Source organism: Triturus cristatus, chromosome 1_1 (assembly GCF_964204655.1).
Source record: "Triturus cristatus chromosome 1_1, aTriCri1.1, whole genome shotgun sequence".
Classification (NCBI taxonomy): Eukaryota; Metazoa; Chordata; class Amphibia; order Caudata; family Salamandridae; genus Triturus; species Triturus cristatus.
The window spans coordinates 1,167,913,053-1,167,926,975 of record NC_140579.1 but is presented as its reverse complement, the minus strand read 5'-3'; the positions used below and the strand labels follow the sequence as shown (position 1 = coordinate 1,167,926,975).

At 44.7% G+C, this 13,923-nt stretch overlaps 1 protein-coding gene across 1 annotated transcript in view; it reads right to left on the bottom strand.

Moving 5' to 3' along the window:
- Window positions 1-261: 261 nt before the first annotated feature.
- The window catches only part of LOC146871801 (uncharacterized), a gene marked incomplete at its 5' end in the record, with an annotated part of 718,460 nt that continues 704,798 nt past the window's right edge, over window positions 262-13,923 (bottom strand). Inside the window, one exon of the mRNA XM_085651438.1 lies at window positions 262-398. The remainder of the gene's footprint in view (window positions 399-13,923) is intronic.

Sequence of the window (13,923 nt, the reverse complement as noted above, 5' to 3'; positions counted from 1 at the left end):
TCAAATCTCTTTCACCCTCTGTTTGATAGTCAAGTAGAGTAGTTTACAGCTCCTTGCATTTTATTAAGAGAAGTGAAAATGTTGCTGTTTTTCAAATGTCATTTACCTGTGCAGAGTAGGTCTTATGCTTGCATGCTGTCTTTAAGGTGATTATTTAGAACCACTGTTTTGTTTGTCAACTTTGACAAGCACCTCATATATACAGCCCTACTGTCAACCTAATCGGTTAGGTGATAAATACTGTGTTGGGCAGAAAAGCTGATTTTTGTTAAGGTTTTATTTATTTTATAAAAACAAACAAATGTCCAACTGTTTTTAACATTTCTAATCGTCTTCCTCCTCCTGATCACCCGAATGAGGGTGGGCCGTCTTGTGCTTTTCTATCTTTGCCATCAATTCTGGAAAAGAAAAAGGGAGGCAAATGTTGTTCTGTGTAGATATAGGGAATCTTAACTTATTAATTTGCTCTTAAAATTCAATATCTTATTAACAGTAATGTGAAGGAATTCAGAGAGATTTCACACCCTTACGATCTTAGTCAAACTTTGCAAAAGCAGCCTAAAAAATTGCAAGCAAACAAATACACAATCACGAACACATGATAAAAAAAGCATTCTTTAAGTTTATGCCGCAGTTATGCATACCTCTGATATGGATGACACTGTAACAGTGTTTTCTGCCTTAAATAAACTAAAATCTGAGATGATATAATGTAATTAATATTTTGTGCACGCGTATCGGCTTTCTAGTCAAACAGGCTGCGACACATCCTAGATCTCGTTTAGAGCTAGAAGAGAGCTTTCTTGAATAACGCTCTTGAATAACATGCACACCAAATACTTCATTTAAAACTATGGGAAAACAGTCATCGATGTTACACACACATCAAGAGCTTGTTCAATGTTATGGAAAAGCCTTCAGCACCTGCGCACTCCGGACGTCTCATTCAGAGCCTGCAATGGTATTGTAACAGATTTCAGATATACATGACCGTGCTTACAACTACTTAAACACATTTTTTAGAGATTGCATACACCTAACACCAAATTCGAACCCTCCAAAAAGACTGTGATGTGGCTACCACTGGAGAAGATGGCCGTCTAAGCTCCGCTATGCCAGCAGCTTCAACGTCCCCTAACGACCCCCGGTCCTGATTCTGCACATAGGAATAAGATTCTACGTTTGGAACATGTAGCGCTGCCTGTAAGCCACTTCTCTTCCTAACTATTCACGGCACAGCAGAATTTATTGATCCACACGCATTCCACTAGAGATACCTGACAATACCGCCGCCGTGAGGATAACTCTACATATCCAGGTGCTTCATAACTAATTGCGCACCCAGTAACTTGTTTCAACGCAGTGACTTGCAGCATACCCAATTTCTCCACGAGACCATCGATTGTGAGGTATACTTTTTGCACCGTTCACCCACTCGCAATTATATGGATGACTCACCCCCTCAAACCTCATTTGCCTGACCTCAAGATGGAGACGGGCTGCAAACATTCTTCAACCACACTAGGCCCGAGTTCTCCATTACGGAGATATCACAGGAGTTTTGGTCTCAAATACGCTACCTATTGCAGCAAGGCGAGTAGCGACTCCTCAGTGGTTCCAATACACCACCACACTTAAACAGGCTCAAACCCCTACTATTACCGCCATCCGCTCAGCAGAACCACCTAGCCCTCAAATCTACCCAACAAGATGGCTGACAATAAACCGAAAAAAACTCTAAACTCTATAAGTCTTGGCTCAATTCTGCAAAATCAGCACATCCATGATGCAAAATGACCTCTCATGCATCAAACAAGACATTCAGTCCCTGGAAGGAATACTTTCAGAAGCCGAATCATGGACAAGCATTTTCGAGCACCACAAACACAACTCAACAAGCGCTCGAACATCCACCTCACTAAAGATAGCACAACTGGGAAGGAGCATCACTGACCTAAAAGGTCCACATAGAAGAGGAAATCGTAGAATTGTTGGTGTTCTAGAAGGTGCTGAAGACCGTGCACCCTCCTGCTCTGCCTTTGTGGACAAATGGATATCTTTAGCTCACAGCTTTGATAAGGATCTTGAAATAACTCCTGCCCATAGAATCCCCATGCATAAACCTGAAAACATCTCCTACCCTAGGGCACCTATCCTCAGACCTCTCCACTACCCACACACAGAACAAGTCATCTCACACATGAAGAAAGTACAGAAAAGTATACGGCAAGGTGTGTCTATAGGCATCACACAACACTACTCTAAGAAACTGTGAGGAAAAGAAGGCCTTTTTGTCCAGGAGGAAGATCCTCAAAGACCTCGCCATACATTTCTTCTTCATCGGACCTGCACGACTCAAAGCCTCCTTCAATGGAAAACAAACAATCTTTGAAGACCTCAAAGACTTGGATTCTTATTGCGGAGATTCAGGATTCGCACATGGTCACCTGATTAAGTTACTGGAACATGCATTAACCTCTCTCTCCTAATGTTGGTATGCTCTCTCTTTTACTATGTATGGTACTGACTGGTTACTCACTAACCAACATAGGATAACTTCTACTAATACACCCAGAAACTCTAAAACACAATCGGATTTCATGAGATCTACATGCTGCCACCTACGTTCGCCATGCAACTTCGACCTCTTCACTGACTAACGCCCACCAAACTAAACATTTCATCTACTTATGACAGACCCTACATTATATTGCTTTCAGCAATGTGAGACCTGTCATTTAACACAGATCACTACTAATTACATCCCGTCACAATTGCCTTCTAGGACTCCCTTGGAAGACCACTTCCATCTTAAATCATCCTGTAGATAATCTGACACTGTTTGTCTAGTTGACAAAATCTAGTTAGCATAGTTTCATATTTAACCCTAATGCACTAGACGGCGGATGTTTTAATGGTTATGCTACTACGTTATACTGCTGTCTTGCAACTCTAGCTAATATTCCGTCCTTTCTCATGGGGTTCCTCATAGGTAATTTCTATTGAGAATCTCTCTTGAAACTACAAACCTCAAACCAACCACTCATGTCGACAATAGTTATTATTCCTTCATAGTTAAGCACAACGGGCTCATGGCTTAGGATACGGACACAATTTGTAATTACTGTATGTGTTCTGACTGTCTAAGCGGTATATCACACCCTCAACCACTCCTCGGTACTTGTTGATACCCCCGATTCCCTGTTTTCTATTTGTTTAGGGACAAGTTTCATTTATTATATATTAACATCACTATCCATGGCATAGCTTCTCAGCACCGTAACCAATAGGCCTGGTCCCTCATGGCCTCCACCGCCTTACCGTACGTTCTCACTTGGGTGAGGTGGGTTAGAGTCTTTTCTTTTCTTCTTAAAGGTTTTTTTTTTATTTCTAGTTCTACTCTTTCTTTTTTCCCTACCTTTTCAATCCTTCCCCTCTATCTCTACCCTCTTACCCCTTTCCGCCCCATTTCCCCTTCACCTGTGCTTCCCTTGTGGCCCTCCTCCAGCCACCTCATATATGATCCTCAAGGGGTGGTCATTGTCACACACACAGTGGACAACCTTGCACACTGGATCCGATACACATCCTACTATCATCCGCTTTAAATGCATGACTTAAAGATCCTCTCCACAATGTGAAGGGATTAAACCATCCCACTAAATGCCAAAGTAATTTTTGACTACTTTCACAAACTCAAAGGAGACATTGTAGTCCAGCAATAAACCAAAGTGGACCTCAAAGAAGCAATACTATCACATAACCTCTGGGTGAGTTCACCCTAGCTATTAAAAAGAAAAATGGTGTCATCACACTGATTTCAAAATCCTTCGGTCTCCATACCATAGGCCCTGAACGGAGATGGCTTATTACCAGATTGCAAAAAGATGGCACAGAACTTTATGTCATAAGTATATACAGCCCAAAGAAGGATCTCCCTAACTTCTGGACTTATCTGTCTAAAAAAATCTCATCCCTTCCTATTGCATCTAGATTAATTGTAGGTGGCAACTTTAATCGTCCATGGGACGGTATCCTTGACAGAATCTCCGGCTTCCCCTTTAGACCTAACAAATCCCATAAACAAATACTTTATCTATGCAACACACAGACTGAAAGACATTTGGAGACTGACTAATTCCACAGACGAGCAGTACACCTGTGGAAATCGAAAATAATTGCAGTTAGAATGAGCTGAAGCCATCTTGTTTGCAGCATCCATTTTGTTATCCTTGTGATTCTTCCTTCTTCACTGTTGCTTGCTTTTCTATTCTGCTCGAGTCATCAGCTTTAGTTAACTCCTTCTATTCTAAGCTCAAGCAATGTATATGTGCTGAGAAAAGGCCTGTAGCTGCTAGAATGCACCTGACTAAAGACATAACTATCAACTGTGTCTTGCAACTGTAAGCAGTTCTGTTCCCCCTCCTACTTTGCTAACTAAGTGATTTCCCATGTCTGGCTGTAACTATTCCTGTGTATGCTTGTAGCTTCTATTTGTAACTACATGCTTACTCTGCAACAAAGGGTGTAGCACTTCAGGGTGTTGTATTGACGTAGTCCCACTCATGAGTGATTAATAAACTTGTTATTTGAATTCCAGCTTCAGTGCCAATCTCTATTTGGTCTAAGGACCCGTGGACAGAGAAGGGTGATGGTGTGCTGCTTAAAAGGCACATTTCCACAGTTTGGCGCCCGACTCGTGGGGCTCATCGAAGACGCGGCCGCCAGGAGGAGTGGTCTTGACGGAGGAATGAAATCTTGCTGAGGAGACGGCCTGCATGAAGAGACCCTTGTCTTTGCAGACCGAAGCGACTTTTCCGGTTTTCTCGATTTGACCCTCCAGGTGGTGGTCGGTCCCGACTGAGACTTCCTTTGGCGCAAGTTTTGCAGTGACCATTAGGTCGACCAAGAGATTGGCAGTTGGAGGTTGGAGACTATTGCTTGGTAAGGTCGCTGAAGCGGCACTCTTAATTTTGGATGTGTTTGGCCAAGATTCTGGTTTTGTTTGTCTGTTTATCTCTTGCAAAAGATAAAGGCAGGTAATGTGGAGATTTTTCTCTACTTTGACATATCTGGGATAAGTAATATTTTACAAAATTATGGTAGCATGCCTACACCTAGCACACTCCGTTGGTTGTGTTGTTGTCTTGGTGGTACCAAAATGGATTTAGAAAGAATTCAGCCGGCTCCCCCAGAGGGGACACCTAATAGGCATATGTACATTAAATACGGTATTTCTTCCATAATGTATAGTACACTGTGGACCAAATATACGAAAAAGGATCCTGATCTATGATGGCCAGTGCATGGGTCATTTGATTTTAAAAAGATTCAGTATGTAGAGCAGTGTTTGTTTCAGCATAAGAGTCGACAAGATATGTTTGATTGTGTACGAATGTTGGAGAAAGAAGTGCAAGAGAGAATGAGGAAAGAAGAAGCTATAGCAGAAATAGAACAGCGTAAAATGATATATCAAAAAGCATTGGAATTAAAAATTAAAGAGATGAAGGAAATAAAAGACAAAGAAGAGGAGCGTTGTTTAGAGGTAACTGGCCAGTACCCTATTAGGTGCCCCATTTATCCCATACTTAATAAACCTCAGGATGACTCCATTTTGTTAGATCGACCTCCGCCCCGTATAAATTTCCCTCTGCCCCGGAGAATGATCTTTCTGAAGAAGAACATCTTTCTTCAGATGATAAAGTCTTAGATAAGCAAGATGGGCAGCAGACTCGCTCTACTTTGACTGTTGATGAAAAAGCCACTATCAGATCCACTGCTCGCAAAGAAGCTCATGGGACTACTTCTGCCCCAGCCCTTGTAGCAACGGTTCAGCAGTGGAAGGATTTAGAGCAGCTACATTTTGCAGAGAAGTTTACCTGGGAGGTAATACTTGGTTTTAGAAATGTTTCTATAAACTTAAAGCCCGCTGATATCAATTCTGATTATAAACAATTAAATGATGGAACTTTTCTTTTTTCAAATATACCCGATTTAATTCGGCGAGTAGTTAAATTAAGACATGATACACTATGTTTAAAAGCGGAGCAAAAATCAGCTGGTAAAGTTAAAACTGCACGAACAGTTCAGACCCCAGTGCAGAAAGAAGTAGTTTTGGGAACAGACAATGACCCTAGTGATACTGTGGTTACTGTAAAACCGATGCGTGAAGCTGGGCCTCTGTATGTTCCTCCAAAGGGTACGGGAACAAGTGCTGATAAAGATTCAGATGATGCAAAGGGATATTTTGTCTATAATTGGGTCTTCGCTCCCTGGAGTAGAGCAGATGTTATGGCTCTTAAAGCTGCTTTGCCTGATCCACGGAAAAATCAGGCGTTTTTTATGAAGAAGTGGAAGGAGCTATTAGCTCCTGTACTATGACTCTGCCAGATATTTACATTTTTTTGGACTTTTTGTGCCTCCTGATATGTGGAGAACAATTCGGAAAATATATGATAATGTAGCCTATGGTGATACTTGGGTGCATTTAGAAGAAATAGATGCGGCTAGAGAGCCTGCGCAGAAACCACAACAGGAGATATTAGATCTTCCCAAAGCTATTGTAACTAAGTTGAAAACTCTTATACCCCCAAGAAAATAGATTGGACTACGTTAGCGTCTTGTACACAGAAAGCGGATGAGTCCGTTTCTGATTTCTTTACACAATTTGAAGAGACATTCCATGACTTCAGTGGACAGTCATTGACAGATGACACGGGTAAGCATCTGTTCGTTGACAAATTTGTCGCTAACATGCTGCCAGAAATAGCTAGTCACCTAAAGGCCAGCGAGAGTTCATGGACTACGTCTTCCCCAGTCTCCCTTTTGACTATGGCCCAGTAGTATGAGCATCAGGAATTAGAAGCAAAAGGCAAAGAGGATAAGAAGGTTAAGGAGTTAAAAACGAAAGTTATGTTGGCTCAAGTATATGGTCCACCATTCAGAAGTGGTGGTAGAGGCGGATGTGCAGTATATACCCCTGGTGTACTCCCTTTCTCTCGATCAACTTTGTCTTCTGATCAGTGTGCTTATTGTAAAGAGATTGGACATTGGCGTTCTAAGTGCCCCCTTTTGCGAGGTCAGCAGTATCAACGGGGTCAAGGAAGCATGAGAGGACACCCAGGGAATTCAGGAAATAGGGGAGGAATAGGAACTCGTCCCAGGTTTGAGGCAGTTGAACATGGGCCAAATTATTCTAATACTTTTGATAGACGAAATCAATATCAAATGTCAGACATTTTACGCATGTGTGACAAAACAGTGGCGTTTTTCCAAATGACTGTGGGAGGCAGAGACAGCACAAGCAGCGAAGCGGCGGCCGGCCTCGCCAGTCACCAGTCGGTGCTCCTTGTTTACATTGGTGTGCAGCTCGAAATCCAGACAACAGACAAGATCCTTGGCTTGGCGAGACAGTGTTTCTTTCCAGGGCACTGCAGGAAGTCAGATCCAGCCTGTTATTCCCGCTGTCTTTACATTTCCGCATCATCTTCCTGTAAAGAGGAACCGACCCTTGTTCTTTGCCATCTTGTTTTCTGCGGATGTCAGCCTGGTTCGAACTTGCGAGGTGTTTCTATGGCTGCCAAGCAGAGAGTTTGAGTCACAGTGACCTGTCAGTCGACGATCTGCAAAACACAAAGTCTGGGTAAAGAGTGCGAGAGCCACGAGTGAAGCCGCGGGGGAGTATCGCGGGCGAAAACAAGCCAAAAAAACCAGAAACACCGGAGAAGGAAGGGGTCTGCAGCCGAGCTGACCCGCGGGAGTCACGGGAGCCCCCACTGAGCCGCAGGAGGTTAAACGGGACTCACAGGAGCCTCGACTGTGGGAGATTGCTCAGCTCAATTTTTCAATCACCACTACTCAACGCTTGCAGAGGCAGGAGCCCCGTGCTTTGTGCCTGACACACGGTGAGGTGAGGTGAGGGGAGGTGGTGGTGGTGGTGAGGAGCTGCCCCCGGTGAGCTATAAGGCCAGGCATCAAGAACTTGAGTGGTTTGGAGCCCAGGGGTCCATTGAACACCTGTTGAACGTGATATGCGGCACTGAGTGGCACTGAGAGGCACTGAAGGGCAGTGGTAACAAGCAGCAAAGCGGGAGAGTGTGGCTGACGTTAGAGTCAGCCCGAAGTGCTGTGCCCAGGAGCTTCAGAGGCGACACAACTAGGCTGGAAACTTTTAGAAGATTACTGGAGCTCTAATATTGCGAGCACAATCTGCTTAATGCTATAACGCTTCAATATTATAATGTTTATTTAGCTACTCACCCGGTAGATAACAGCAGTATTAATAATCCACCCTCCACGACTAACTGGGGAAAAGTGAGAAGCCTGCATTCTCTGCTGCACCTCCGCCGGGGTTAATCTCCTCTTTGCGGCGTTGTGACTGTTCGGGTCCCAGGATCCCCGTAGCCTCTGTTTCGTCAGCTGCTGCAGGTGGCAACACTCTGGGAGAGGACTCCACCTCCCAGAGTGCATCCTACTTGGACCAGCTGCCGCGAGTGAGGGAGAGGCGTGGACACCGCATTTAAAGCACCGCCTCTCCACCCGTGGCGCGGGATGCAGCCCGGACGAAGCCCGGACCAAGGGACGGCTTGTCAGAGTACGGAGGAGGCTGGGCTGGGCCATCCCTCTAAACCTTCGGTTCATTAGCAGGGGGGTTGGTTTAGCAGCATTAGTGAACCGCTATGCCACCTGTTGGGGCGAGTTTATTGGGCAAACGTAAATCTGGAGTGGGGGGGGGGGGGGGGGGAGTCGTGGGAACCCTCGACGCATTCCTATCCAGGGCCGAATCTGCGCTCATTCATGAGATACAACTAACTGAGCGCAGGTTATCGTTAGAACCTTTAACATCTATAGGCTCAGGTAATCCAGCCCCACTTACCCCATTAATACAGCCAAATACCTCCGTGGCTTCTCTTCCTGGGCCAACTAGGCAGCCTATATCCGTCCTAACTGCTTCACCTGATCCCATCTCATTAAGTCCGGAAGGTCCTCCTAGAGCCTCACCGGCTACTACTAGAAGCAAGCAACTAAGCAGGTTAAACAGGGGGCTGTGGGGGAGGAGGGGGAACCTCCAAGGACGAAAATGAAAGCCAGAGGCTTAGCAAAACCACATCCCAACTTAACAGGGGGCTCAAGTAGGAAGGTCCCTGCAAAGGGGTGTGGGGGGCGTCCGCAATCTTCTTTGCCCACCACCAGCGACCGTTCTCCTGTGGACATTACTCCTGAGCCAGCTAACCGTAGTAAGGATGATTTTACCACAGAGTTACTGCAGAAAATCTCCATTTTAATTGACCCCCTGATGGAGAAACTTGCTTCAATTGAAGATAGGCTCACTAAAATAGAACAGGGCCTCCTTATGAGCCCATCGATTAATTCTAATGTACAATTAGGCGGCGGGGGTATTCCATCAAACCGGAGGTTTGGAGGTTTGCAAAGTAAGGGGTCAGATAGTATACCACCTAGTTATTCTAGCGCGGTTGTGGGTAATAGTCAGCTAAAACCACCAACTAGTGGTGGATACGGTACCCAGTGTGCCCAACAGGCCGCGAAAGCTGGTAGAATACATCCATTTCAACAATCCTCAGCAGACAAGCAATATCTCCCGACATCTCTCCACCTACCGCCAGAAGCCACACCTTATACAGTTGTTTTGGGTAATGTCCCCGAGCTTGCAACACAGACGCGGGAGCACTGGTCAAACCTGCGAAACAAGGCATTACACCTGTTAAGTTCTAGAACAGGGATTACCACTGAACTTTTCACTGAATTTAAAATGGTGCGAAGGGTACCCTGGGTGGGGAAGTCCGATAACATTTTTCGGGGGGACTGTGTGGTTTTGAGTTTTAAGACACCTAGCATGGTTCAGTATATATTGTCGAGGGCAAGGAACCATGATGCAAGGGATATTATCTCAGTACTACCACTGGGATTTTTCTACCGACCCACAACAAATACTAGTAGTGTCAATGGGAGAGGGATATTCCATCCATTAGGGCATTCCAATTACTCTGTCCCTGTGAGCAACCGATTTGACGCCCTTTCATCATTAGAAAGTATTGATTGACTTGATAGCATTGGTGGCCCTGCAACAATTACAACAAGCCGTATCGGGGGGCATGGGGATTTAGAACAAGGCTTTTTTACTAGTGACCCTGTCGACCTGATCAAAACAACAAGTGTGAAAGTATTGAGGGCTGTAGTTGGTAATAATGCGGGCTATGTAGAGGAAGACAAAATGCAATGGGAGAGCAAGAGGACAGGCCCAGCAAGTGTATCCGAGGATGGAGGTTCCTTATCGAACGGCCCTCCCGGTACTGTGGCATCAAGTACCGCTTGTGGACCTGTAGTCCAAACGTCTCTCTCGAGTGAACCTCCAGTGCGCTATAAGCCCAGCATTACAGTGGGTTCTTGGAACATCGCGGGGCTTTTATCTAAAACTGAATCCAGTGATTGGTCTACTTTTATTGAACAGCACGACATATGGGTATTTCAAGAGACATGGGCTTTGGAACAAGTCTACCATCCCGGGTTCTTAAATTTTTCTAAGCCAGCACAAGGGGGACGAAAGGGAAGACCATCCGGTGGGCTCACTTGCTGGGTGAGACAGCAAACGAGCTATACCGTTGAGATAGTATCAATCGATAGCCCGGACATTATGGCTCTTCGTTTACGAATGGGTCATGTATGGGATATCTTGTTAATTAACATCTATGCAAGAGGGATGGCGGGTGGGAGGCGCTCAGAGACAGTTGCCCTCCTTGATAGACTCTTGGACAGCAGTAGAGAAAGTTGTAACATGATCATAGCGGGCGACTTTAACTGCTCTTTCGCACCCCTTGACCAAGATGATGGCAATTTACCTCTGATGAGGACTTACAATGGAATATTCCCCCCCTAGGCCTTAGCCCAATTAATAAATGGACGGAAGCAGCAATACAGCTCAAGGGACTGTGCCAGGAAAAGGGAGTGAGGGCTGCAAATGGGAGGACGGAGTCGGACCGGAAAGGGTGCGCATACTTTTAATAATGCTGAGAAGCAGCAGGATAGATTATATCCTTCTCAATGTGGAATTCTGGGTCCACCTACAAGACATGTCGGTTGTTGTACGGTCCGAAAGTGATCATGACCCATTGATATTATCACTCAAGGCTCTGAGCCCATTAGACAAAACGGATGTTGCCCTCACCCAATTGGAAGCAGTAGTTTCGAATGATGATAGGAGAGTCAGATGGGCAAGGCTCATCGAAAGAGAAGGGGACCTGGAGCAGATGAAATCTATGGTTGCTCATTCGGTTGCTATTCTCAATAACTGTTCTACCCAGGAGGACATTAACCATATTGTCCCATATGTCCATAGTGAACTATTCTCTAGTTTAAAACCCTTTTTTATCAAGCCTATTTCAAGGAAGAAGAAGCCTGGTGCAAAAATGGCCTCTTGGTACAATAAGTCATGTAGAGTGGCTTACCGGGTGCTAACAAACGCCCTTAGATCCAAAAATATAGGCGTGGTTAGATCGGCCAGGGCCAGGTATAAAGCAACCAAATCAACAGCAAAGAAGGAATGGGACGACAAATATTGTGTTGTCTTGTATGAAGCTAGTAATGATAGGGATATGGTCAAATTCTGGCAGCTAGTTAAGTGGGGAAGCAATGGAACACCACACATACCAGTTAACCATGTAGCACCAGAATCATGGGTTGCGTACTTTGAAGCACAATTTCTAATTCAAATAATGTCTCGACTCACCCCCAACCTTGTCTCACCCCAACCATTTTATTGTTCGACAGCTCTGAGGTAGAGAAGGTTCTCCCATTGATACCGAAAGGAAGGGCACCAGGTCCGGATTGTATACCAGCGGACTTGTTTCAGCATGACAAAGAGTATTGGGTCACCTACATTACTTTTTTAGCCAACGCAATAGCTAGTGGTGCACCTATCCCTGATACATGGTCCGGAGCAGTCATTATTCCGATTTTTAAAAAGGGCGATCGTTCGCTACCTGGAAATTACAGGCCTATCAGCCTTATTGATTCAATGCAGAAACTAATTGCCAGGTTGGTCCTCAGTAGAATCCAAGTGTGGATTGAGGAGTATGAGATTCTATCACCACTGCAGGCCGGCTTTCGCCCCTTTACTAGCACCATCGACCAAGTCTTTAGGTTCGTTATGATTTACTGGAAAGTAGTTAATATAGGGGGAGGATCTCTTTATGCAGCTTTTATCGACCTTAAGTCTGCATTCGACTTGGTCCCTCGTAATAAAATGTGGAGCGTCCTCGGACGCAGGGATGCCACAGGAGCTATTAGCCATGTTAATCAAATTGCACACATCGAACTATGCACAGGTTAGGTGGGGCTCAAAGGGTGAGGTCACCAATAAATTTCCTGTCCTAAAGGGGGTGCGCCAGGGATGTGTCCTGGCGCCCACATTGTTTTCCCCGTTTATTGACAGGGTGGTCCACTATTACTCCACATGTGATACTGATGCCCCGAGTTTGGTGGGGCTGAGGATACCACTGCTCATGTTCGCAGACGACACCTTGATCCTATCTAAGACACAGAAGGGGCTACAGGCTGCTTTATCTCGGTTTGAGGTGTTCTGTCAAGATCATGGGCTGGTGGTAAATGTGGACAAGACAAAGTTCATGGTTTTTCACAAACACAAGATCATTAAAAGCAGTGTGTACATGAATAATGCCCTTTTAGAACAGACAGATGCGTTCGCGTACCTGGGGATTACCTTAGGCAGGAAGCTTAACTGGAAACCTCACAGTGACTTGCTAGCTTTAAAACACGCACAGCTGGCAGGAGCTCTTGTGAAAGAACATAGCCGCTCGTTTACCAAGCCCATAGCCCCTGTTCTTAAAATATATACCACCAAGGTCACCACTTCAATCCTATATGGTGCTGAATTATGGGGTTATGAGAACATCTCCATCTTGGTACGAGCTCAGAATAAATTTGTCAGAGCTATCACGAGTCTTCCGCAATCTTCTCCACTGTTGCCCCTCTTTATGGATTTGGATTGCTTACGTATTGAGGATTTAGCCCGATATAGACCAGTAGCATTCTGGAGACGGCTCTGGGTCACTCCCGAGCTTTCCCAATATGCCAAATCTCTTCTGGATTTAAGAGGGGTTGATTGTTTGGGTAAGATCAAATGGCTACAGAATGTAAAAAACACCCTGTGTGGGATGGGGATGAGTGGTCTATGGTAGCAACCTGAAGAAATCCCATTCCCAACAAAAAGGGAGTTTAAGACCGCCTATTGGGACATGATTAAGAGTAATTATTTTTCCTCTACTATTAGGCCCACCCTGTCGAGGGACTTTTTGACGCACAAACAGGACTTTGTGCTTGAAGCTTACTGGGATGTCATCCTAAAACCAATGGATAGGAAACTATACCACCAGTTTAGGGGTGGCTCTCTTCCGGTCAACACCTTTACAAGCAAATGGCTTCTGCATGGGCCAGATCACTGTCCTGTTGCCCAGGCGGAATCCATATCTCATGTACTCTTTATGTGTCCGGCCTATAAGTTACCCAGGACTAAATGGTTGAAACCTATCTGTATGAACCTAGGTACTAGATTTGCCACGGAGGCACTAAGGATTCTGCAGACATCCACTAACGACCCAATAGTTATTGCTATGCGAAATTTTTGAAATGGGCTTGGCTTATCCGGTCCAAAAAAATAAGAGAAAACCAAGTCTAGTTATAACTACTTTTACGTAAAGTTATTTAAGCGTGGCCCTGTTAATGAACTTACAATGGTGTTGAATTATCTTGTCTCACACATTTTATCGATGTATCTCTATGTTTTTATTGCTGTTTTTGTACTTTCGAGCCTTTTTATATGATACAAAGTTTAGTACTAATTAATGTTTTTAGCGATATTTCTTATGATTGCTATTTATGGCTCTGTGT